Source organism: Ornithodoros turicata, chromosome 7, assembly GCF_037126465.1.
Source record: "Ornithodoros turicata isolate Travis chromosome 7, ASM3712646v1, whole genome shotgun sequence".
In the NCBI taxonomy this organism is placed as follows: Eukaryota; Metazoa; Arthropoda; class Arachnida; order Ixodida; family Argasidae; genus Ornithodoros; species Ornithodoros turicata.
This window is the reverse complement of record NC_088207.1, coordinates 15,428,373-15,452,523: the sequence shown is the minus strand read 5'-3', so window position 1 is coordinate 15,452,523 and position 24,151 is coordinate 15,428,373. Positions and strand designations below refer to the sequence as shown.

At 43.2% G+C, this 24,151-nt stretch overlaps 1 long non-coding RNA gene across 1 annotated transcript; it reads left to right on the top strand.

The window, feature by feature from the left end:
• The first annotated feature begins 611 nt into the window (after window positions 1-611).
• On the top strand, window positions 612-1,525 carry LOC135399573 (uncharacterized). The gene is made up of 3 exons (XR_010424344.1): window positions 612-681; window positions 794-1,012; window positions 1,507-1,525. It is a non-coding gene; the product is annotated as an uncharacterized LOC135399573 (long non-coding RNA).
• The last annotated feature ends 22,626 nt before the right edge of the window (window positions 1,526-24,151 follow it).

Here is a 24,151-nt window from a genome sequence, read left to right as displayed (position 1 = left end):
TCATCCGAGTGCAGCACGCCTAGCGTCAAACCGAGAAAACATACGTTTATATAGAATATCCACCCCGGCCCACCATCAAGATGACGTCAACACGGGGGCCACTCGCAACACCCACAATTGGCTCAAACGCGTCACGTGGTCACGCAATATCTGTCAATTTCCTTCGTGAAATGGCATTTCTACGTTAATATGTTTTTGTTACAGAGCCTCAAGAAGAAAAATATACCCTGCATTTATCACCTGCAACAGTTTCTACGATTTTCTTTTCAATCTGTACACGGCATTCCATATATGACAATGAAAAAATGGCTAGGAAGCAAGCGAGCTGGTGAAGATGCTTGCTTCCTAGATATGCTTCCGTATCCGGTCAGCTGTAATGGATGCCGTATGCCGAGCTTGCTAACTGCGAACTTGTGTGACTCCCGGTTCATCCTCTTTGTTCGGGTCATTGGGTTGGTGTTGGAGTTGGTCACCATATTCTGAACGTTTCACCTATCGTTGCGGTGTACTGTTCTTGATCTGCTGCGAAGCGACGAACCGCAACGGCAGTCACTCGCCTCAGCGAACTTCTGTCTGCTGCATCTCAAAGGAGCATGGGGACCTGATGATACGATGATACCTTCAACTAAAAAAACCAAATGTGCTCTCGTGTGGTCCTGACGGAAAAGTAGTATCAACAAGGTTAGCACATTTATTTTTCAGTTCCAAGTCTACGTACTGAAAACCATGCAGGTGCAGTCGATCATTCTCGTAGCTGTTGTGTAACGCGTATGCTTTCTTACATATCCCACAGAACCCTCCACTTTTTCGACCAAGTTATCGTTATGAGATCCTTCTGATGGCTTCTTACTAGGCTATGCCGCTCCGAAGCATTGAGATGACGAAGCGTCGTGGTAGCTGCACCTCTGCCTTCGAAAGATGAATCAGTCATTCCACACTGTGCTTACTGGCTTTGTATAGAGTCTGGCAAATCCGACAGACTTGGACTGCCTTTTTCAAGAAAGTTTGAAATGTAAGTATGTGTATATTGGTTTCACATATCCACCACATATTGAGCGTGTGTATGATTGTACTTTATATGCTACAGCGTATCAGCGTACATTATTATTCAACACGTAGTGTGGCAAACTCGACATCAGTCACACAAAGCCAACAATTGCCTTTTTTTCAATTGCTTATTTTTATCATATCATGTTTTTGTCTATATCTCAATTTACCAACCAACAAAGTATATTATTTTAGTATAATCTGATATTTAACAAGTCACAGTTTTACCATGGTTTTGGCACACTATAGCCCGAGTTGCTTATGCGTCATTAAATTGAATCATCGTCATCTTCAACTGCCATTATTCAATTGAAGTGCCAGGTGGATATAATGATATGGCAAGATATTTTTTTTTGCTGTCATCCTGGAATTGCTAATTTCAGAAGAGTAGTCACCGTGAAGTTTGTTTTCGTTTTCAGAAACATTAAGAGGACTAAAACCAAACACTTTTTCTTTCAGAGCATCCCTTATGCACCTGCATTTCGATTCCAATCTGTGTTACAAGAATGACAGACCACTCAACAGAGATGAACATCTGAAAGTGAAAGAGCTGGAATGAAGATACGTTAATCTGTGTCAAAGGTTCTTAGTATGTGTGCGAGTCGAGGACATAGGTCTCAAGCTTACTCCTGTCTCCAGAAGAGGTGACAACTATGCTCCTTCTATCTATTAACCAGCTCCACTTTTTAGGGTTCCCTGTAAACTAATGGAGCACATCATGTACTACCACGTTGTCAACCAAGTTGACTCTGTCAATTTCTTTTTTTAAATTCCAGCATGGCTTTAGAAAAGGGTATTCAGGCAAAACTAACGTAGTGGAATTCGTTCACAGCATTTCAAACTGTCTTGATTTCTGGGTCCATGTAGGTGTAGTATTCTTTTTATTTTGTAAGGGCTTTTGACACTGTGCTCTACGCTCGCGTGTTGGCCAAAGTAGCCTAATTAAAATTTGATCCTGCTACCTGGATATGCAGTTTCTCAACTAACCGTAACTGTGGCGACAACTCGTGAGGAGAACCTATCATATCGCCGTGCAGCAATGTTATGTTATGTTACAATCGCTTCACATTTTAATCTAGTCAAAAGCAAGGCCTTTTGGTGATCGGTCTTGTATAATTACGTGCCCCTCCGTTATGTAACACACTGGGTTCTTCAACCTATGAGAGAGAAATAAATATATTGCCAAGTAAACTGTCTACAAGGCTCGTTATTCCATTTCGCCACACTACCACAAGCAATTGTTAGAGTAGTGGCCCAGGGTATGAAGCTCGCCACTAATCATCATTCAAACAAAGTTCATAATGTAAAATGCTTTACTCAGAACACTGGCTTAACACAACAATTAAGAATAAAGAGAGTAAACGTTTCATTGCCTATCCAGGTGGCATCATCCCTCCAACAGAGAACAATCAAAAACAACATCAAAGGAGTCAAATCGGTGGTCCGCATTCCTTTCATCCAATGTATTTCATACGCTATTTGGAGGGCACTGTGCCCATCAGGCATTTTGACTGTGCATATCAAGTTGAGTGCATAGAATCTGATACAACCTACATTGGCGAGATAGACAAAAGACGTGGGACAAGACTAAAAGAGTCAGGGCTACTAATGCTTAGCTTAACTAAACAGGACCGAATCAGTCTACCACTGCTGTCCTAAGGGACATATATTTTGATGGTGCAGTAACCTTTGCTCATGACTAGCGATGGGACCCTAGAAAGTTCTTTTAGAATCCTGCTTTATCAGGCGTGATGCTTCAGCCTGTAATACATACCGTGGCCCCCTATCGGATGTGTAAGATTCCCTCTTAGATAGGCTGATGTGCTCATCTTTGGCCTCTGTTGTACTGATGATGCCACCCGGATAGGCGACAAAACGTTTACGCTCTGTTTTTATTCGTTGTGTTGAGCGGTGTCTGCAGTAAAGGACGCTACATTATGAGGTTGTCACCCGGCTTCTGGAATATATTTTCAAATAAAGTTGTTGTTTTACAAAGCTCAATACATTGCAGAAATCATTCTTGGGGTGCCATTCTTGCAGTCACATGAAGCACTGAAGGGCCAATTTAAAAAGTAAAGGCAGTCTGATTTATGTTCTTGCCGACATGGCACAGCGTATGTACGAGGTAGCTCCATTTCAGAAGCCTGAGAACACTCAAAGCAATTAGTGTGCTAGCATCAGATATGGTGCACAGCATTACATATTTGCTTATACTAGGGCAACTAAGAAGGGTGGATAGAAAGGCAGTTACGACCTGTTTCCACAAAAGACACTCAGATTCATTAGCAATTTCCTCCAAGAGAGCCAAGGCTTTTTCTAGATTACTAGAACATGGGTACCGGAGGAGGAGTGTCGTTGGGAGGAACCCGAGAGGTCTGCCTGCCTGGTTTATAAATACCAAGAATTCATCTACCAGAAGTCAGTGTTTCACACACCCTGCTTTCCATCAACACTATTAAAAGGTGTGACCCCCAAACCTGCACAAAATTCCTGGAGAGTCTTTACTGGACACTGTTGCTGTCCCTCTCACCAGGTGCTCTCTATGAACCCGATTCACAGTTCTGGATGCACTGCCTGAGCTAACTTCAGCATGCTTTCCCAACACGAATGGTAACTGCTATGAGGAGTGTTGTACTTACTGAAAGCAACATGAAATGCTGTACCTTGACAGGTAACGTTGATATCCTTCTTAAGACCGTAGAGAGATGTTCCTTGCTCCCTTTCTTCCAAATCTTACTATCAGACGCAAGCCCACTTGCCACCAAGCCAATGAGATGTGCCTCACAGTCAGTGCAATCAAGGGAATCTATCACTGAGGCTCAGAAAAGCTGTTTTCCATCGGGATCTGATCCAGCACTGAGCCGTGAGTAGCCCCGTGAAAGTACCAGGGTTTCTTCGAATTTTAGATGTGCCAGCATTTGTTTTCCTCCCCTCCTTCTTTTTATGTAGTAACTGATTACTTTAGCATTGTACTGCTTTGGAGATTGAAGATGCGGAGATGATATAAGAGGTGGAACTAGGCTTTATGCAAAATGAGGCAAAGTGTGACTATGTACAAATCTTCTGAGAATGTCTATGTATCATTCACACAAAGAGAGGATACGTGTTACATCTTTTTCCGGTTTTGATATTTATTTATTTATGAATATATCTCAAAGGCCATTGCAGGCATTACATGAGGGGGGACATCAACATGGGTCACTTAACAAATACGGAAGTTACAAGGAACATACATATTTGGAAGACAAGACTCTATTTTTTGTTCGTTCATCAGTCTTGCTCAAGAAATTGTTCACTGTAGCAATGGTACACAATGTCACGAAAGGAGTGCTCATCTATCATTCCGCAAGACTCATTAAAAAGGACTAGTGTTGTGTTTCAACACAACATGTTGAACTCATGAACCATGCATCATCCTGAGAGCTATAGATTATCCTAAATACAGATGCTGAATTATTTTAAATGTGATAGACGAGCTGTGCGAAGAGGTACCCCCAGTTAGGATCTTGGGTACTTGAAGCCTGTGGCATTTTCTGTGGGAAAGGCTTCCCAGACCCTCTTCACTGCACAGGCTGGGATGACCATGATCTTGTTTTTTCCAAGCTTGTGCCATACTCACCTTGCAAACTGGCGATACGCAGTGTATCTGCATCGTCTACACAGATGTACATAAAATACAGTTTAGGCAAATAGGTAACCGGTTACAGTACAGTGTGTGTGCATTGTCATTTCTACATGCACCTGAGAGTAACTGCAGTTTACCTGCCCACACCTTGTACATTACTACACATGCTGTGTTCTTTTAGAACCCAAAATTGTTTTACTTTTCACTGAATCGACAATCAAGAACACTCAATATCGCTAAAAACCTACGCTAAAACCTTATACAATGCAATACATAAAAACGTGACTCAGGACACAGCACACTGACAATTACAAAATTGCCTATATTGGTTTTCTCCAGTTCAGAGTCGTGTACTGTATAGCCTTTTTATGTGCTGCGCCCTGTACTGGAGTTTTTAACGACTCTATTGCAGGACCAAACCAGTTTTGGGCGCCCAAATTTTAACATCGTTCGACAAGGGCACATGTGACTTACTTGCGAATACAGTCGCTCATAGGTTCGCGTGCCCACGGAGTTCAATATGCGACCTTCAGGACAGTCATATTGAAGAATAGAAGTTGGAAATCTTTGTGGGTTGTAATGCACTCATACTGCAGTCATTCGGCAGTGTTTTCGAGCTCCTTGCAGCACAAGCATTATCTCCTTCGGCATTAGGACACACCAGCCACACCATCACCATGAACAGCAAGTGCGCATTAGATATCAGAACACGAAATTTAAATTTCTGCGAACGTTTACATGTTCGATCACAGTGTGCGTTAAAAAGCTCATCGCTTACCTGAAGACAGGCGACTCATGCTGTTTGCTTCATCTGTAACTGATGTTCGTAGAGCTCTAACTTCGTCTCGCATTCGCGGCATCGGCGACGTTTCGAAAGCCTACCGAGCTGTTCAGCACGCAGAATTTTCTTCTCGATGTCTCGATCGCAGAAAGGTCAGAAAGAAGTTCCGGGCTCGAAGTATCCGCATTTCTGCCTTCGACGTCCATATTGAAGATCGCTTTCCGGACGGATGCCGGCGCTCTCACAAACTCACTAACAACAGAACTTCCGGTCCGGGCGCCCAATGAAACGTGGCCCTCGTGACTTCGTCACGCACACGGAAATTGGCGGATGTCCACTGCAAAGAGGCTAGATTTCGGCCCCGATTGCGCGAGTTGAGGGGGAAAAGCGAAGCCGGTTTTCTGCTCCCTGTTTGGCAAACTTTGCCTCCGCGCACAGCCAAAATATTTTGCGTGTGGCTTGGAGGCATATTATACCTTCGTAATAGATGCAAACGAAATATTTGTCGAACTTCTGGTCAGAGTCCCTTTAATGGTCGCTTGAAAATGAACGATTTGACCAAATGCTACTTCGCAACGCTGCAGTAGGAAACGTAAGGACGTACAACAAACAAGGACGTACAACGTAATTGAACGGTGACATCTTCGATATCACGTTTATATCCACAGTTATTACTAAACGAAATGGAAGATATGGACAATTCAGCGTCTGCGAATGCTCTGTCGATGCGAGTGGTGGCGTCTGCGAGTACCGATGATTTCATCAAACGCAACTTCGTTGGACCAGGGATTTTGGAGCAGAACTAGATACATTCAGAATCAAAGGCGTGTATGTTCCCAAATCCCAGCAGTGGGTAGGAATACAGAAGGTCACCGACACACGAGGCGGTGATGAAGTAGAGAACACTGAGTGAACACTGAAGTAGCGCATCTTGAGGCAGACCCTTGGCCATCTCGACAGCAGGGACTTCAGCATAGAGAAAGTCTTAGGCGTATGGGACGCTAACCACAGGGACGCGGCCTTCAATGCTCTTGTCAATTTCATTGTGAAATCTGGACTAGAAACCCTATACTAGACGGAGCGTGGACATTACTATGATCCTTGATGTGAACGGCGCGCTCGGTCCTGCGTTGTCGCGATCGAGACGCTCACCCCGATGAACTTTTGCGGTGCGCTCGCACCTTCTGTGGTGCAATCGTACCGTTTCCTTTCTTTTTTCTTTTCTGCTTTGGGTTCTACCCTCTTTCTTTTTTCGGGTAGCAGAATTCGCTTGCGCAAATTTAACCTCCCCTTGTTATTTTTTTACCAACCAACCAACCAACCAACTGAGTGAATCTAATAGTTTACCCAGACTTGTAAGTGTAGTCGCAGATGGATAATCACACGCCAATTTACAGCAACACAAGACCAGACAATTACAACAGATGTTGCAGTTTCTAACTTCCCATGTTCTGGCTTCCGTAGGTAGGAAAATTTGATTGGCTGAAGTGTGGGAAAGGAAAACCAGTGGCGAAACCAAAATGACATGACAATGACAGTTTTTGTGGGCGTTCATTCTGAAACCCGTTCGGTGATGTGTTATCGTATCTTGAATGACAATGCACATCCGCCGCCCCCCTCCTTGAAAGGAAACATTTCCGTGACGTGATCTAGCGGTGAAAATATTTCTACCGAGGCGACATTCGTCCCTTACAACTACTAATGTAGCGTGCATCAAATGCACCGTACGGACCTTGTTGTATTCATTTTCTTTTTGTGTGTTAGCACCGCGAAGCAACTGCGGCTATGAGCGGCGTAGCGCGGCGTAGCGGCTATGAGCGCCAAAAATAAATTGCATAGCAATCAGCGAGTTTAGATCAGCTTGGAACGAAGCGAGAATAACGCGGTTTGATGCTGCGACCAAGGGGATGAAACTCGCGAGTTCACTTGCTGACTAAAGCGAGGCGGTGCGAGCCTTTCGCGTCATCAAACGTCATGAAATGTCAAAATTTTTACGTCGAAGCGCGAACTCTCTACCGAGAGCATCCCATTGGCTCCTGCGGCCGCTCCCCCGGTATGCAAGCGCTCATTGGTCGGTTTGAAATTATAACCTTTTCGTGGCGCGCGTAAGCCGGCACCGCCGTGTAGGGTGCCGGAGCAGCTCGCCGTAAAGTTTCGAAATATGGTGCAGCAGGGACGCACGCAAAGCATCTTTGCCGGTACCGCTTTGGATGGTGTTTAGTGCCCGTCGTTACCGACTCTGCAAAACTCGAATCCTCTTGGATACTTCTGCACGTAAATTCAGTGATAGATAAGTGGAAGGCAGATCTGCTTCGCTTGCTTGGTGCGACAACGATTCAAGAAGGATCAATATTGTGTTTTTCCACTCGATGGCAGGTAAGTCAGTTCCTATTCCATTCTGCCGCTTAGCGTAGCATAGCATAGCACCACACCTGTGGCATATACGCAACATTTCAGCCGGTATAATTTTTAGTTTTCACGTTTTCTGATCCCTGTTCTGGTCTTTCTTGCTCAGGTATCAACTAGGTACTGCTCAACTCATATCTGCTTCAGAAAAGCATCTGCATGGATACAATAGAATGGATAAGCCGCCCTGAGTGGTTAGAACATCATCTTTCGGCTTAGCAGCTGCACAGGTTCCTTTGTGACGGGTCAGCCTTGACATCTGACACTACACAAGCAGCAAAGGAATATGGACATGTTTTCTGTCATGGTGGATTTGTGAATGTGTGTGCCTGTGCAGCATGGGTCGGCGAATTCACTCATGATGACCATCACCGACATCATTCACCATCACATCACTCAGAATGATGTGATGTTGAGTGATGGACAATGATGTTATGTGATGTTGAGTGAAGTTGAATGATGGGCACTGATGTTACGTGATGTTGAGTTTGATGTTGAATGATGGGCAATGATGTGATGTGATGTTGAGTTTGATGTTGAATGATTCGATGATGTGATGTGATGTTGAGCGAGAAAACAAAGATGCATTTGCCTGAAAATCCTCCGTTTCACTGTAAGATATTTGCAATGCACCCCAAGTTCAACCAACCCAGTTTAAAAGTCCCAGTTTAACCAGCAGCACGTCGAAACCTCTCGACTGGGAAAAGAAAAAAAAAAGAAATCTCAACGCACTCAGAAAAACAGGGGCGAAGTCACCATACTCTCCTGCACCATCTATTGGCACATGCCTCCTTCCCATCATGAGATCCCGGTCATTCCCCGATGCAGCGTAACCGACTACCGAACACCAACGAGCAGTTTCATCACCCCTCCCGCCTCTCTCCACACAACCGCCACCTTCCACATACGTAGCAGAAGGCAGAAATATGCCAGCTCAATTAGCAGCCGTGCAGCCAATCCTCATCCTATGCACCTGGTATTGACATTCACGCTTTCAGAACAACCCTATCGCCATCCCTCCTCCTTCAGGCTCGCTCCGGGAAGTGGGCGGGCGCCCCGCCAAGCCCCGCCCACCATTGCGGCAGCACAAACATCTGTTTAATTTACGAACGTCACTGTAAACGGCCGCCATCCAAAAAATGACATCTGCCCAGAAGCCGGGACGCACGGTCACCGAAGCCCCGAAGCCAAGTCGTCGCCGAAGCGCAAGCATGCGCAGTATACAAGGCCCTCAGTCTCATAACCGGTCCCTGCAGATCAGATTCAAAGTCCATCATTCACAACGAAGTTGAACTCAGAACGAGTTCTGAAGTTGAATTCTGACCTGTGATATGATGGGCTGTGATGTCGGATGATGGGTAATGATGTGATGAGCTGTGATGTCGAATGATGGGTAATGATGTGATGAGCTGTGATGTTGAATGATGGGCTATGATGTGATGGGCTGTGATGTTGAATGATGGGTAATGATGTGATGAGCTGTGATGTTAATGTTGAATGATGGGTAATGATGTGATGAGCTGTGATGTTGATGTTGAATGATGGGTTATGATGTGATGAGCTGTGATGTTAAGTGATGGGCTATGATATGATGGGCTGTGATGGTGATGTCGAATGATGGGTTATGACGTGATGGGCTGTGATGGTGATTTGATGTTATGGGCTGTGGGCTAGGCCGGACATGATGTGATGTTGATTGAATATTTCGAAAAATGCCGACCTATGCTGTGCAGTGAACTGACTGATCTACTGTGAAATCTTCCACGTGAGACCAGTGTGTCCCGATTGTTCTCCCAAGGGGGGACAGACGGTCCCTTCTTCGTGACTGGGCTGCCTCCTCGTCCGTCGAACAATGGCGTCGGGACGTCCCGGCCAGTACCATACTAGGAATTGTAGACCCAACATTCTCGTGTCGCTTACCGACATCTCTGCCGCGCGTGATTAAGTCCCTCCTACATGGCTTACGGCTGAATGTTGCCTTTTCGGCGTACTACCGTTACCAGATAGGGTGTGCCAGTAGTGTCTTGTGCCCGGAGTGTGGTGTGCCAGCGACCGCGGACCATGTGATCATCGCATGTGCCACTTATAGGAGGGAGCGTCACTTGTTGGCAAACGACCTTGCGCGGATTGACAGCCGACCCCTTGACCTCAGGCTCATTTTGGGACCATGGGACACACGAAAGCAGATGTCCGTCTTACGCCCCTTCATCAAATTCCTGCAAACTACCGGCCTGATCGACTCTCTCTAAAACCCTGTCAGCGTCGTCAGCATCATCCTCATCACCATCCTCTCATTTTCTCCCAATAGCAATGGGGTAGCATTCTGCTCAATGAGTGGAAGTCATCCCCATATCATCGTCATCATGTATTTCTCTCCCTCTCTCTCCACGTGAGACATATCAGCTAGTAGTGAATGCGAATTTGTTTCGGCATATTATTCGAACTTCAGACTTGACTTCCCCTGTTTCACCGAGATTTTGCTATCAAACAATGTTTATGTAAAGTTTGCGTTTGGCGCAGATACAGAGGACTGCATATGTGTTATTTGGAAATACCAATCCCGAAAAATAAAGCACCTTGTGGAACAGAAAGAGCCAACGCTTCCGCGTTTTATTTATTCCACTGATTTCACTGGATGCGAACGAAAATCCAGAACCGCCAAAGCGGGGGAGAGAACAGAGGGGAAAGGGAAAAAGAACGCCTCGGAAGCGTCGCTTTACGTCACCCGTCACCCAGGGAGACAAAATAAAACAAAGCAAAAAACTACTCTACCGAGGCCCAACGATTGGCCCGACGTCAGAGGTCACGTGAGTTTTTCCCAACAATACAAATATACTACACGTTCATTCCCCTGGTGCGACCCCTTCCTTCAATACCAGCCTACACCTTTCAACTTGATCTCCAATGTTTATTTTAGATTTCCAATAACCAGTTGTATGGATCCATGGTATGAAGACTGGCATGGGATTGAGTATAGCCTATATAGGAGAGTAGAAACTGGAACAGGGTAGAATATAGCCGGTGGCGATTAGACACCCCAAAGTAAAAAATAAAGTTGTTCATTAGCAGATTTGGAGATAACGCTAAACAAGTGCTACGCGCCCTCCAGTACATTATTTAGTTAAGATGAAGCAATGCTTAGATCAGGGTAATCAGGGCTCTCACACACGCGGGCCGCATGTGCATGGCTTGCAGTCAGCTATTCTGTGTCCCGAGGGCTCTTGACCACTACATAGAATAAAGCTGCCCCCTGCCCCACCCCAATAATGAAGAATTCGGAATGAAACCAGGTTTTGAGGCATTACTTTTACCATTGCTCGATCACATCCTGCCCCATTGTGTCTTGGGGTAGTGGGCCGCACCTTACGTGGCGAATTTCCCCATTCATTATCATTAACTTATTTGTTGTTGTTCTTGCTCGATGCAGTGCTACTCCTGTCGACGTCACGAAGTACATTCACATTCGAGCAGTTCTTGTGACTCATTGTGATGATGATGATGATGATGATGATTACAGTTTATATGGCGCATGAGCAACTAGACTATAATGCGCCATAATGACTCATGAACTTCAACAATTAGTTATAGTGGTCTGGTCTGAACCTGCATTTTAATAAACTACACTGTAAGTAATATGATAATTGAGAAGTAATAGTGGAGGCAAGTGCAGAGAATGGCATCATCTTAATTATTACACTAAGTTTGTGGGTTTGCGCAGCACAGCAGCAGCCTCTCCGGATATCATGCACAAAAAACTATATGGAGCACAGAGGGGCGCACAGAAAAAAATGAAAAAAAATTAGATGGAGTAGTTATGTACCTTGTGTCAAAAATTTTAATTATTTCTCTTTCCCTGATATTTTTCTTTTTCACGTTGAAAATGCAAACAAAATCAGCAATAGAGTGTGTAAACCGACAATTTCAGTGCTCATGCACATTGGAATAATCGTTCGTGAAGAACAATGTACGGAAAACTTGAAACACGTTTCAAATTTTCAGTGTCTCATTTGTTTCTGGTGGTATGTCAACTGAAGTTTTTTATTGATGAATTGTATATGCGAATGCTTAATAAGTACACTCTTAAAAATGAACTTCACTGCATAGCACGCTCCCAGTCAACCATTATCTCGAATGATACCGTTATCTACCCTGATTTGTTGAAAACGGGAGGCGTACGCCTTTTCTGTGACAATTATGAACAGCATAAGTGTCATAAAAAAGGAGTATGCCTCCCGTTTTCAACAAATGAAGGCAAGTAACGATATCATTCGAGGTGATGGTTGGCTAGGAGCGTGCTATGCGGTGAAGTTCATTTTTAAGAGTTTATGCCGCTCAGCTGTTTACGTTATGGCACTTTATAATTGCGGTCCTTTCCAGGGGCTTCATTACCCCCACCCCACAGGGAAATGTACACTCCCCCTGAATTTTTTCAACCACCCCACTGTAATTCATGAGATTTCTTGATACAGCTTGGCCACAAATGCATATACCCATAGATATGTATCCATAAAGATATATCACCCTATGGTTCGCTACACTCGAAATCACGCAGACATCTTGTCACACCAGGTACCGCATCTTGGCTTCTATGCATATTGATGATAGTGCCAGCCGCAACAACAATGACAAAGGTGAAATTGTCGTTGCTTTTCGGTGCTGATACGAGTTGCACAACGGACTCAAAAGATGATACCTACCGTTTGAATTCAGCATGAGAGAGCCGCGACGATATGGCAAGGAAAAAGCTTGCGGGGCGATAACGGGGCAAAAAAAGTGAACTTGCACAGCAAATTGCCGGCAGTCCGAACATTCACACGGCAGCAGATTCCTACGAGCACTTGTGCTATTGTATGAGGAAAAACCATCGTAGACGAAAATACATATTTGTTACGAAGCCGTTTGTATTTCACTGCTCATGGTAATCACCCAATTTTTATTGAGGTGCAGCACGCATAGTCCATAACTCGCTTACACGTTTATACCTGCAAGAAATGACCCAAAGTCTGCTGCTGAAACGTTGCATCGCCTGCCAACTTTTTTGAGAAAAGTAAAAAGCGGCCTTTCTGCGACACCGATGATGGCAAGGTCATCCAAGGAACACACCACAAAGACTCACTGGTGTATTCTGAATAGCGAAGCCATTATCAACGACTTATACGAGACCCTTGTACTGATATTTTAACAATGGTGACCGCAAAATTTGGAAAAGGCTCCGGCAGAGCCCTCTAAAACGAGCGAAACCCTTTGTATCATGGTGTCAAAGGCGTATTCGAGAAGGCTAATGCCTTTGCCTTCCCGCTGGGATTGTAACGGAGGCGACCGCAAACTCCGTAAAAGATCGCAGCAGAGCCCTTTAGAACGGGCGAAACCTCTTTCATCATGGTTCCAAACAGATATTATCAACGGCTTATGATGCTGTTCTACTGGGACGACCACGAAATTCGGACAAGGGAGCAGCAGAGCCCTTTAAAATGTACTAAACCCCTTGTGTCATGGTACCAAAGGCATATTCATGACGGCTTGTGCTGTGCCTTTCTACCAGGAATGCGCAAGAGGGAACCGCAAAATTGGCATACGGCGGCAGCAAGGCCTCTTAAACCGGGCGACACTCCCTGTATCATGGAGCGAAAGAAAGAAAGTTATCAGTGGCTTGGTGCAATCCTATGCTGCTGGAGTTATAGCAGAAGCGATCGCGAAATTCGGAAAACGTGGCAGCGGAACACCATTAAACGAGCAAAACACCTTGTGTCATGCTGCCAATGACTTATTATCAACAACTTATACTATGCCATTCTACCGAGATCACAACACAGGCGACCGCAGGAAATCGGAAATGATGCACCATAGCCCTTCAAAACGGGCGAGACCCCTTCTATCGTGCTGCCAATGACATGTCATCAATGGCTTGTGCTATGCCCTTCTACTGGGAATGTAATAAAGGCTACCGCAAAATACAAAAATGCGGCAGCAGAACCCTTTAAAACGGTCGATACCCTTTGTATCATAGTTCCAAAGTCATATACCTATTCGCATCGGCTTATGCTATTGCTATTGTGTTGGAAGCCCGTGGTTTTGTGCTATTGTGTTGAGCCCCGTGATCACGGGGTTTGAAGCACGTACCTTGTTCCCCTGTTGCACCCTGAGAGGTCGCATTTGACAAAGTGGCCATGATGACGAATGGCAGCAAGAAGACAAGGACAGGGTAGAAGTAGACAGGACGACTGCAGGCCTCGAAAACGGCACTCGAAATTGCCAATTGGCAAAGGCCATCAATTTCGGGGCTTAATATCATTTGATATAACAATAATATTAAAGATGTCCTAAACTCATTTTGTAATATGTATATCTGAAAGTAAGATCACGGGGTTTCAAGCCCGTACCTTGTTCCCCTGTTGCACCCAGAGAGGTCGCGTTTGACAAAATTGCCTCCAAAACGGCACTCGAAATGGCCAGTTGGCCAATTTCATCAACTTGGGGACTTAATATCATTTGATATAACAATAATATTAAAGATGTCCTAAACTCATTTTGTAATATGTATATCTGAAAGTAAGATCACGGGGTTTCAAGCCCGTACCTTGTTCCCCTGTTGCACCCAGAGAGGTCGCGTTTGACAAAATTGCCTCCAAAACGGCACTCGAAATGGCCTATTGGCCAATTTCATCAACTTCGGGACTTAATATCATTTGATATAACAATAATATTAAAGATGTCCTAAACTCATTTTGTAATATGTATATCTGAAAGTAAGATCACGGGGTTTCAAGCCCGTACCTTGTTCCCCTGTTGCACCCAGAGAGGTCGCGTTTGACAAAATTGCCTCCAAAACGGCACTCGAAATGGCCAGTTGGCCAATTTCATCAACTTGGGGACTTAATATCATTTGATATAACAATAATATTAAAGATGTCCTAAACTCATTTTGTAATATGTATATCTGAAAGTAAGATCACGGGGTTTCAAGCCCGTACCTTGTTCCCCTGTTGCACCCAGAGAGGTCGCGTTTGACAAAATTGCCTCCAAAACGGCACTCGAAATGGCCAATTGGCCAATTTCATCAACTTCGGGACTTAATATCATTTGATATAACAATAATATTAAAGATGTCCTAAACTCATTTTGTAATATGTATATCTGAAAGTAAGATCACGGGGTTTCAAGCCCGTACGTTGTGCCCCTGTTGCACCCAGAGAGGTCGCGTTTGACAAAATTGCCTCCAAAACGGCGCTCGAAATGGCCAATTGGCCAATTTCATCAACTTCGGGACTTAATATCATTTGATATAACAATAATATTAAAGATGTCCTAAACTCATTTTGTAATATGTATATCTGAAAGTAAGATCACGGGGTTTCAAGCCCGTACGTTGTGCCCCTGTTGCACCCAGAGAGGGCGCGTTTGACAAAATTGCCTCCAAAACGGCACTTGAAATGGCCAATTGGCCAATTTCATCAACTTCGGGACTTAATATCATTTGATATAACAATAATATTAAAGATGTCCTAAACTCATTTTGTAATATGTATATCTGAAAGTAAGATCACGGGGTTTCAAGCCCGTACGTTGTGCCCCTGTTGCACCCAGAGAGGGCGCGTTTGACAAAATTGCCTCCAAAACGGCACTTGAAATGGCCAATTGGCCAATTTCATCAACTTCGGGACTTAATATCATTTGATATAACAATAATATTAAAGATGTCCTAAACTCATTTTGTAATATGTATATCTGAAAGTAAGATCACGGGGTTTCAAGCCCGTACGTTGTGCCCCTGTTGCACTCAGAGAGGTCGCGTTTGACAAAATTGCCTCCAAAACGGCGCTCGAAATGGCCAATTGGCCAATTTCATCAACTTCGGGACTTAATATCATTTGATATAACAATAATATTAAAGATGTCCTAAACTCATTTTGTAATATGTATATCTGAAAGTAAGATCACGGGGTTTCAAGCCCGTACGTTGTGCCCCTGTTGCACCCAGAGAGGGCGCGTTTGACAAAATTGCCTCCAAAACGGCACTTGAAATGGCCAATTGGCCAATTTCATCAACTTCGGGACTTAATATCATTTGATATAACAATAATATTAAAGATGTCCTAAACTCATTTTGTAATATGTATATCTGAAAGTAAGATCACGGGGTTTCAAGCCCGTACGTTGTGCCCCTGTTGCACCCAGAGAGGGCGCGTTTGACAAAATTGCCTCCAAAACGGCACTTGAAATGGCCAATTGGCCAATTTCATCAACTTCGGGACTTAATATCATTTGATATAACAATAATATTAAAGATGTCCTAAACTCATTTTGTAATATGTATATCTGAAAGTAAGATCACGGGGTTTCAAGCCCGTACGTTGTGCCCCTGTTGCACCCAGAGAGGTCGCGTTTGACAAAATTGCCTCCAAAACGGCGCTCGAAATGGCCAATTGGCCAATTTCATCAACTTCGGGACTTAATATCATTTGATATAACAATAATATTAAAGATGTCCTAAACTCATTTTGTAATATGTATATCTGAAAGTAAGATCACGGGGTTTCAAGCCCGTACGTTGTGCCCCTGTTGCACCCAGAGAGGGCGCGTTTGACAAAATTGCCTCCAAAACGGCACTTGAAATGGCCAATTGGCCAATTTCATCAACTTCGGGACTTAATATCATTTGATATAACAATAATATTAAAGATGTCCTAAACTCATTTTGTAATATGTATATCTGAAAGTAAGATCACGGGGTTTCAAGCCCGTACGTTGTGCCCCTGTTGCACCCAGAGAGGTCGCGTTTGACAAAATTGCCTCCAAAACGGCGCTCGAAATGGCCAATTGGCCAATTTCATCAACTTCGGGACTTAATATCATTTGATATAACAATAATATTAAAGATGTCCTAAACTCATTTTGTAATATGTATATCTGAAAGTAAGATCACGGGGTTTCAAGCCCGTACGTTGTGCCCCTGTTGCACCCAGAGAGGTCGCGTTTGACAAAATTGCCTCCAAAACGGCGCTCGAAATGGCCAATTGGCCAATTTCATCAACTTCGGGACTTAATATCATTTGATATAACAATAATATTAAAGATGTCCTAAACTCATTTTGTAATATGTATATCTGAAAGTAAGATCACGGGGTTTCAAGCCCGTACGTTGTGCCCCTGTTGCACCCAGAGAGGTCGCGTTTGACAAAATTGCCTCCAAAACGGCGCTCGAAATGGCCAATTGGCCAATTTCATCAACTTCGGGACTTAATATCATTTGATATAACAATAATATTAAAGATGTCCTAAACTCATTTTGTAATATGTATATCTGAAAGTAAGATCACGGGGTTTCAAGCCCGTACGTTGTGCCCCTGTTGCACCCAGAGAGGTCGCGTTTGACAAAATTGCCTCCAAAACGGCGCTCGAAATGGCCAATTGGCCAATTTCATCAACTTCGGGACTTAATATCATTTGATATAACAATAATATTAAAGATGTCCTAAACTCATTTTGTAATATGTATATCTGAAAGTAAGATCACGGGGTTTCAAGCCCGTACGTTGTGCCCCTGTTGCACCCAGAGAGGTCGCGTTTGACAAAATTGCCTCCAAAACGGCGCTCGAAATGGCCAATTGGCCAATTTCATCAACTTCGGGACTTAATATCATTTGATATAACAATAATATTAAAGATGTCCTAAACTCATTTTGTAATATGTATATCTGAAAGTAAGATCACGGGGTTTCAAGCCCGTACGTTGTGCCCCTGTTGCACCCAGAGAGGGCGCGTTTGACAAAATTGCCTCCAAAACGGCACTTGAAATGGCCAATTGGCCAATTTCATCAACTTCGGGACTTAATATCATTTGATATAACAATAATATTAAAGATGTCCTAAACTCATTTTGTAATATGTATATCTGAAAGTAAGATCACGGGGTTTCAAGCCCGTACGTTGTGCCCCTGTTGCACCCAGAGAGGGCGCGTTTGACAAAATTGCCTCCAAAACGGCGCTCGAAATGGCCAATTGGCCAATTTCATCAACTTCGGGACTTAATATCATTTGATATAACAATAATATTAAAGATGTCCTAAACTCATTTTGTAATATGTATATCTGAAAGTAAGATCACGGGGTTTCAAGCCCGTACGTTGTGCCCCTGTTGCACCCAGAGAGGGCGCGTTTGACAAAATTGCCTCCAAAACGGCACTTGAAATGGCCAATTGGCCAATTTCATCAACTTCGGGACTTAATATCATTTGATATAACAATAATATTAAAGATGTCCTAAACTCATTTTGTAATATGTATATCTGAAAGTAAGATCACGGGGTTTCAAGCCCGTACGTTGTGCCCCTGTTGCACCCAGAGAGGGCGCGTTTGACAAAATTGCCTCCAAAACGGCGCTCGAAATGGCCAATTGGCCAATTTCATCAACTTCGGGACTTAATATCATTTGATATAACAATAATATTAAAGATGTCCTAAACTCATTTTGTAATATGTATATCTGAAAGTAAGATCACGGGGTTTCAAGCCCGTACGTTGTGCCCCTGTTGCACCCAGAGAGGGCGCGTTTGACAAAATTGCCTCCAAAACGGCACTTGAAATGGCCAATTGGCCAATTTCATCAACTTCGGGACTTAATATCATTTGATATAACAATAATATTAAAGATGTCCTAAACTCATTTTGTAATATGTATATCTGAAAGTAAGATCACGGGGTTTGAAGCCCGTACCTTTTGCCCCTGTTGCACCCAGAGAGGTCGCGTTTGACAAAATTGCCTCCAAAACGGCACTCGAAATGGCCAATTGGCCAATTTCATCAACTTCGGGACTTAATATCATTTGATATAACAATAATATTATGTCCTAAACTCATTTTGTAATATGTATATTTGAAAGTAAGATCACGGGGTTTCAAGCCCGTACCTTGTGCCCCTGTTGCACCCAGAGAGGTCGCGTTTGACAAAATTGCCTCCAAAACGGCACTCGAAATGGCCAATTGGCCAATTTCATCAACTTCGGGACTTAATATCATTTGATATAACAATAATATTATGTCCTAAACTCATTTTGTAATATGTATATTTGAAAGTAAGATCACGGGGTTTCAAGCCCGTACCTTGTGCCCCTGTTGCACCCAGAGAGGTCGCGTTTGACAAAATTGCCTCCAAAACGGCATTCGAAATGGCCAATTGGCCAATTTCATCAACTTCGGGACTTAATATCATTTGATGTAACAATAATATTAAAGATGTCATAAACTCATTTTGTAATATGTATATCTGAAAGTAAGATCACGGGGTTTCAAGCCCGTACCTTTTGCCCCTGTTGCACCCAGAGAGGTCGCGTTTGACAAAATTGCCTCCAAAACGGCACTCGAAATGGCCAATTGGCCAATTTCATCAACTTCGGGACTTAATATCATTTGATATAACAATAATATTATGTCCTAAACTCATTTTGTAATATGTATATTTGAAAGTAAGATCACGGGGTTTCAAGCCCGTACCTTGTGCCCCTGTTGCACCCAGAGAGGTCGCGTTTGACAAAATTGCCTCCAAAACGGCACTGGTAAACGCGCTTTTACTCATTTATTTAATTTAGTCATTTGTTGTTTGTGTTTTTTGTTTCTTTTTAATGTACGCAAGGCGCACGTGGCACGATACCGTGCACTGCATGCAAAGCCATGTCAATCCTGCTCCAGCAGCCCCTCCAAAGACGAATGCACTGCTCATATCCTATCTCCCGCAGGTCGGCCTCACGCACTCATCACCCAGATCCACTTCTGTTTTTCCACCAATGCCTATTGGTCCTGCATCACTCAATTTTACCCTGTTTAATAACTCCACATACCAAGCCTGATATTTATCCCTGACTTTGAAAAATAAATTCCAAAAAAGTGAGGGCCCTATTTGTTACACCTCTAACTAGCTTGAAACCATATTTGTTCTGTTAAAGCAAGATGTACAGAGCAGTGGATGAACTTCTACCCTGGTGCTGGTACATGCATTATGGAGATTGACTATTTTCTGCATGAAGAAAAACTAATTTCCAAAGCCTACTGAGCGCGCAGTTTTCTAATATGCACTCTTTCCATAAAGTCATATATTTCATAGATACTTTGCTAACATTTGTCACATATAATTATGGACCATGAGCGTTTCCAAAGTGTCAGGAATGAAACAGACCAACATGTTCCATAACCAAATTATCTTTCTCGTATTTTAGGCAAGAAGAACTGTGTAATGGATAATCGTTATTCGTATTTATTAGAAAACTATTTGATTCATATTCAGACTTGACATTCGTTTGTACTCAATTCAAAAACAAAAAATGCTCTTTGTACATGCCTAAAAATTTCATGAAAATCACCCATGCGACAACTACTCACAGTAGAATCAGATACAGAAGCACAAAGACAAATATACGTAACAGCATCTTTGCACTGTACAGGACATATGGTATTGGTACCGGCAATTATGATGGTATGAAGCCCACAGCAATCCTCTAATAGCTCATGCAATACGTTCTCATCATGCATACAATATTTCCACCTGTACTTGCAATCCTGGCATTCTCTCGGCTTGTATCTCCCGTAGTTCGCCGCAAAGCAGGAAGGGCACGTCCTGTCCATCGAACTCAGTTGTCCCCTTCGAATGCTCAGGAAGCAGAGGGTGCGTGTTCACGGCAAAGACAATGCTGTAAGTATGCATATGCATCAAAAGAAGGGAAATAGTGAAGACGAGTGGGAAGGACAGTGTGAAAAAGAGCCCAGATGGACCAGCAAGAACAGATAACCCAATCAACCAATCAGTCACTCCACACAGCTGAGAAGGGGAAACATTGTGTAGTTTCACACAGCGTCCCATGAAACTGCACATATGGCACAGTTTAGAAAGAAAACAATGCTGTCATGGACCAAAAGCAATATCGCAATGCTCCTTGCTGCATACATGCTGCTATTCTTTCTAAAAGCATGCAATATATGTCACTACTACTATATTGAAGCAGCACCTGAACATGTGTCTGCTTATAGCTTATTTTTTTTACAAAGGTAGAGACAAACTCAGCTGACACACAACTTTTGACAGGAAGAAAGTGAAGGTACAAGAGCCCAAGAAGAAAGCAATCCAAAAGCACACTGTGGTGAAGGTCTACAAAATGCGAAACCAGAAATTGCTACAAGGAAGGGTCGATGATTGACCTAGTTGGTACTGAAGCGTATACGAAGAGGGGAGTCAAGTCCTGTAGATCACGTAAACAAAAAATACAGAAACCAACACTGAAGATTTTTGTTTAAGTTTAACTGGTACAAGCTTTTGCATGGAGGTCCACGATCCTCAGGAACAAAGTGAAGTGGTGACACGAATAAGTATATATAGTATAGACACATACACGACTAAACACAATGCTGTACAAAGAAAGGGAAGGGGAAAGGAGATATGGTGCCACATGACTGTGTACAATGAATTGCTGGGCAGACAGATAAGTGACCTCTAACAGTTTAAGAACAGTAAAAGGTGTTATTGTGAACAAAAAGGCTCGCCAACCCAGTTTCGCGGAAAGGGGGGTCAGGGGTATGGGAAACGAGTGGCACAGAATGGACAAATGGGAAGGTTACGGATTATCTAACAGAGAGCCAGATGATGACTGAAGCGAAGATTCAAGAATTGTGCACAAATAAATATAGATATATAACTAATAAATTTACATAAGCTGATATAACGAGCCAAGACTAAGATTCAGACCATTTGGTGTGAGACACTTGAATTGCGAAATTAAGTAGGACTCTCTATTCTTACGTTTAATGTCGGTGCGGAACCCAGATACTAGCAATATAATTGTCAAATCAGTTTCAAAATCGTGATTAGGCTGATTGAAATGAATGGCGACTGGAGTTTGGTGGGCATTTAGAATATCAAATTTGTGGTCATAAAATCTTTTTCTCATTGTGTTGGAGGTTTCACCGATGGATTGCGAATTGCACTTGCAGCAGAATATCAAGTAACAAATATTTAAGTATCAAGTAATCAGCTTATGTAAATTTAATAGTTATATATCTATATTTATTTGTGCACAATTCTTGAATCTTCGCTTCAGTCGTCGTCTGGCTCTCAGTTAGATAATCGGTAACCTTCCCTTTTGTCCATTCTGGGCCACTCGTTTCCCATACGCCTGACCCCCCTTTCCGCGAAACTAGGTTGGCAAGCCTTTTTGTTCACAGTAACACCTTTTACTGTTCTTAAACTGTTCGACTGTCACTTATCTGTCTGTCCAGCAATTCATTGTACACAGACATGTGGCACCATATCTCCTTTCCCCTTCCCTTTCTTTGTACAGCATTGTGTTTAGTCATGTATGTGCCTATACTATACTTATTCGTGTCACCACTTCACTTTGTTCCTGAGGATCGTGGACCTCCATGAGCTTGTACAAATTAAACTTAAACAAAAATCTTCAGTGTCGGTTTCTGTATTTTGCCTAGTTGGTACTGCAAGATTTCAGAGGACTCCACCTTCCATACAAGCACTTTTGTGCCGTAGCCTGTGTACAAGCCATACATGCATTGATAAACTGACACAAGCCTAAGGCGACAGCTCAACGGTAGCACTTGATGGTTGTGTGCCGTGTTTCATGAACAGTGACAGTGAATGTACTAACATTCATATGTGAGAGCATCTTGCAGAGTACATCATAGGCTTGGATAGGCAGTCTTCAAGCAGTATGAGCACACTTTAGGACAAAATGCAGATGTGGTTCCACAGGGGAAAAGGCATCACATACTGCTCTGCAGACGTCATCGTGGCAGAGACAAAGTACTCCACCATCACAATGGATTACTCCAATATCTAGGAAACTGCCGTGCATAGCAGTGAATCAGTAGGTGGGCATTGAAGGCATGAATGGCAGTGAAGGAATTTTTGGCAGAGAATGATCACCACTAGACCTGTACAGAGCCCAATATTTGAGGTAGAAGCAAATACCAAACATAAGAAAGAAAAGAAGCAGAGTATCAACTTAGAATATTTATTCCAGTTATTCTAAAGATTTATTTATTTAGCTCTAGCAGCACATGATACACAGTTACAACAGTCGATGCAACCATTTCGGTGTTTATTTCTTGACAGCTGGAGCACTGCTCGCACTGACGAAAGTAATGAAAAACTACTTCCACATTCACTCATGAAAGAAACATGGAGTAGGAGCCAAGACATGCAACCTATAGACTGCTATGTAACGTAGGCAAGTTCCTAAGCAACTCCAGTTCATACTGTGAATACACACCACATAGACGAAACCTGCACAGTGTAACTCAAGTTGCTTTAGGAACTCACCCGTAGCCCACAGCTACTGTTTGAGGCAGTCTACAGGCTGTTATACAGAAATAGCCTAACATTTGATTGGTCTTCAGTGTTTGCTTTACGAATCAGATAATCTGGGATCTGGATATTTGATCTCTATCTGGCTGTCCAAGCATTTGCAAAAAGGTGGTGTGAAATTTTTATTTTCCTACTTTACTTCTAACCTAATTTCTTCACATATCATCGTGTTTGGTGCATTATGAATTATGGTCTCTGTTGTTGCTGCACCAACAAAGCCTTAATTATCATCATCAAAAAGGTGATACACAAAACCAGATGACATGTTTGTAGTTCAGCTTGATGCAAATATGGGGCATTAGAGGACTAATTTCTGTGAAGGAGACATAAATGTAGCAAACATAACATTTCCCACCATTATGTGATTGCACTCCATGGTCCCCACAGGCAAGGAGATTGGGAATGGTTGTATCAAAAGGGAAACAATACGGGTACATGGCACTTTCATCACATTCACATCCACCGACAGTGGCAACAATGGACAAATTCACCTAGGCTGCAGAAAATTCCCTGCAGTGGTCACCACTGTGCAAAGACCATGAACAGCATGATTTGCTGGAAAGCCAATAGCTAGCAGTGAAAGACACGAACAACGTGCTTTCACATCTGGACCCTTCGTCACAGCATACAGTCTACACTCGTTAATGACATCCTCATTTTGTGACCTGTTTTCTAGGGAACCGTTTCTTCCCCATAGAAGCACCATGCATTTCGTCCTCGTTATTAAAGCAACTCGTTAGTCCAACTATGACCGAAATTCTGGGGTCATCTGCCGTGGGCAGGCACCTGGTGCTCGAAGCAGAGGTAACCGAGACAGTGCTCAACACTAATGACCGTGACACTGCACTCAGCAGCGCCTCGTACTTTATATACGTATAATCGTATTTTACGTGCGGCTCAGGGGATTCAATCCCTTTTTTCTTGTCCATAC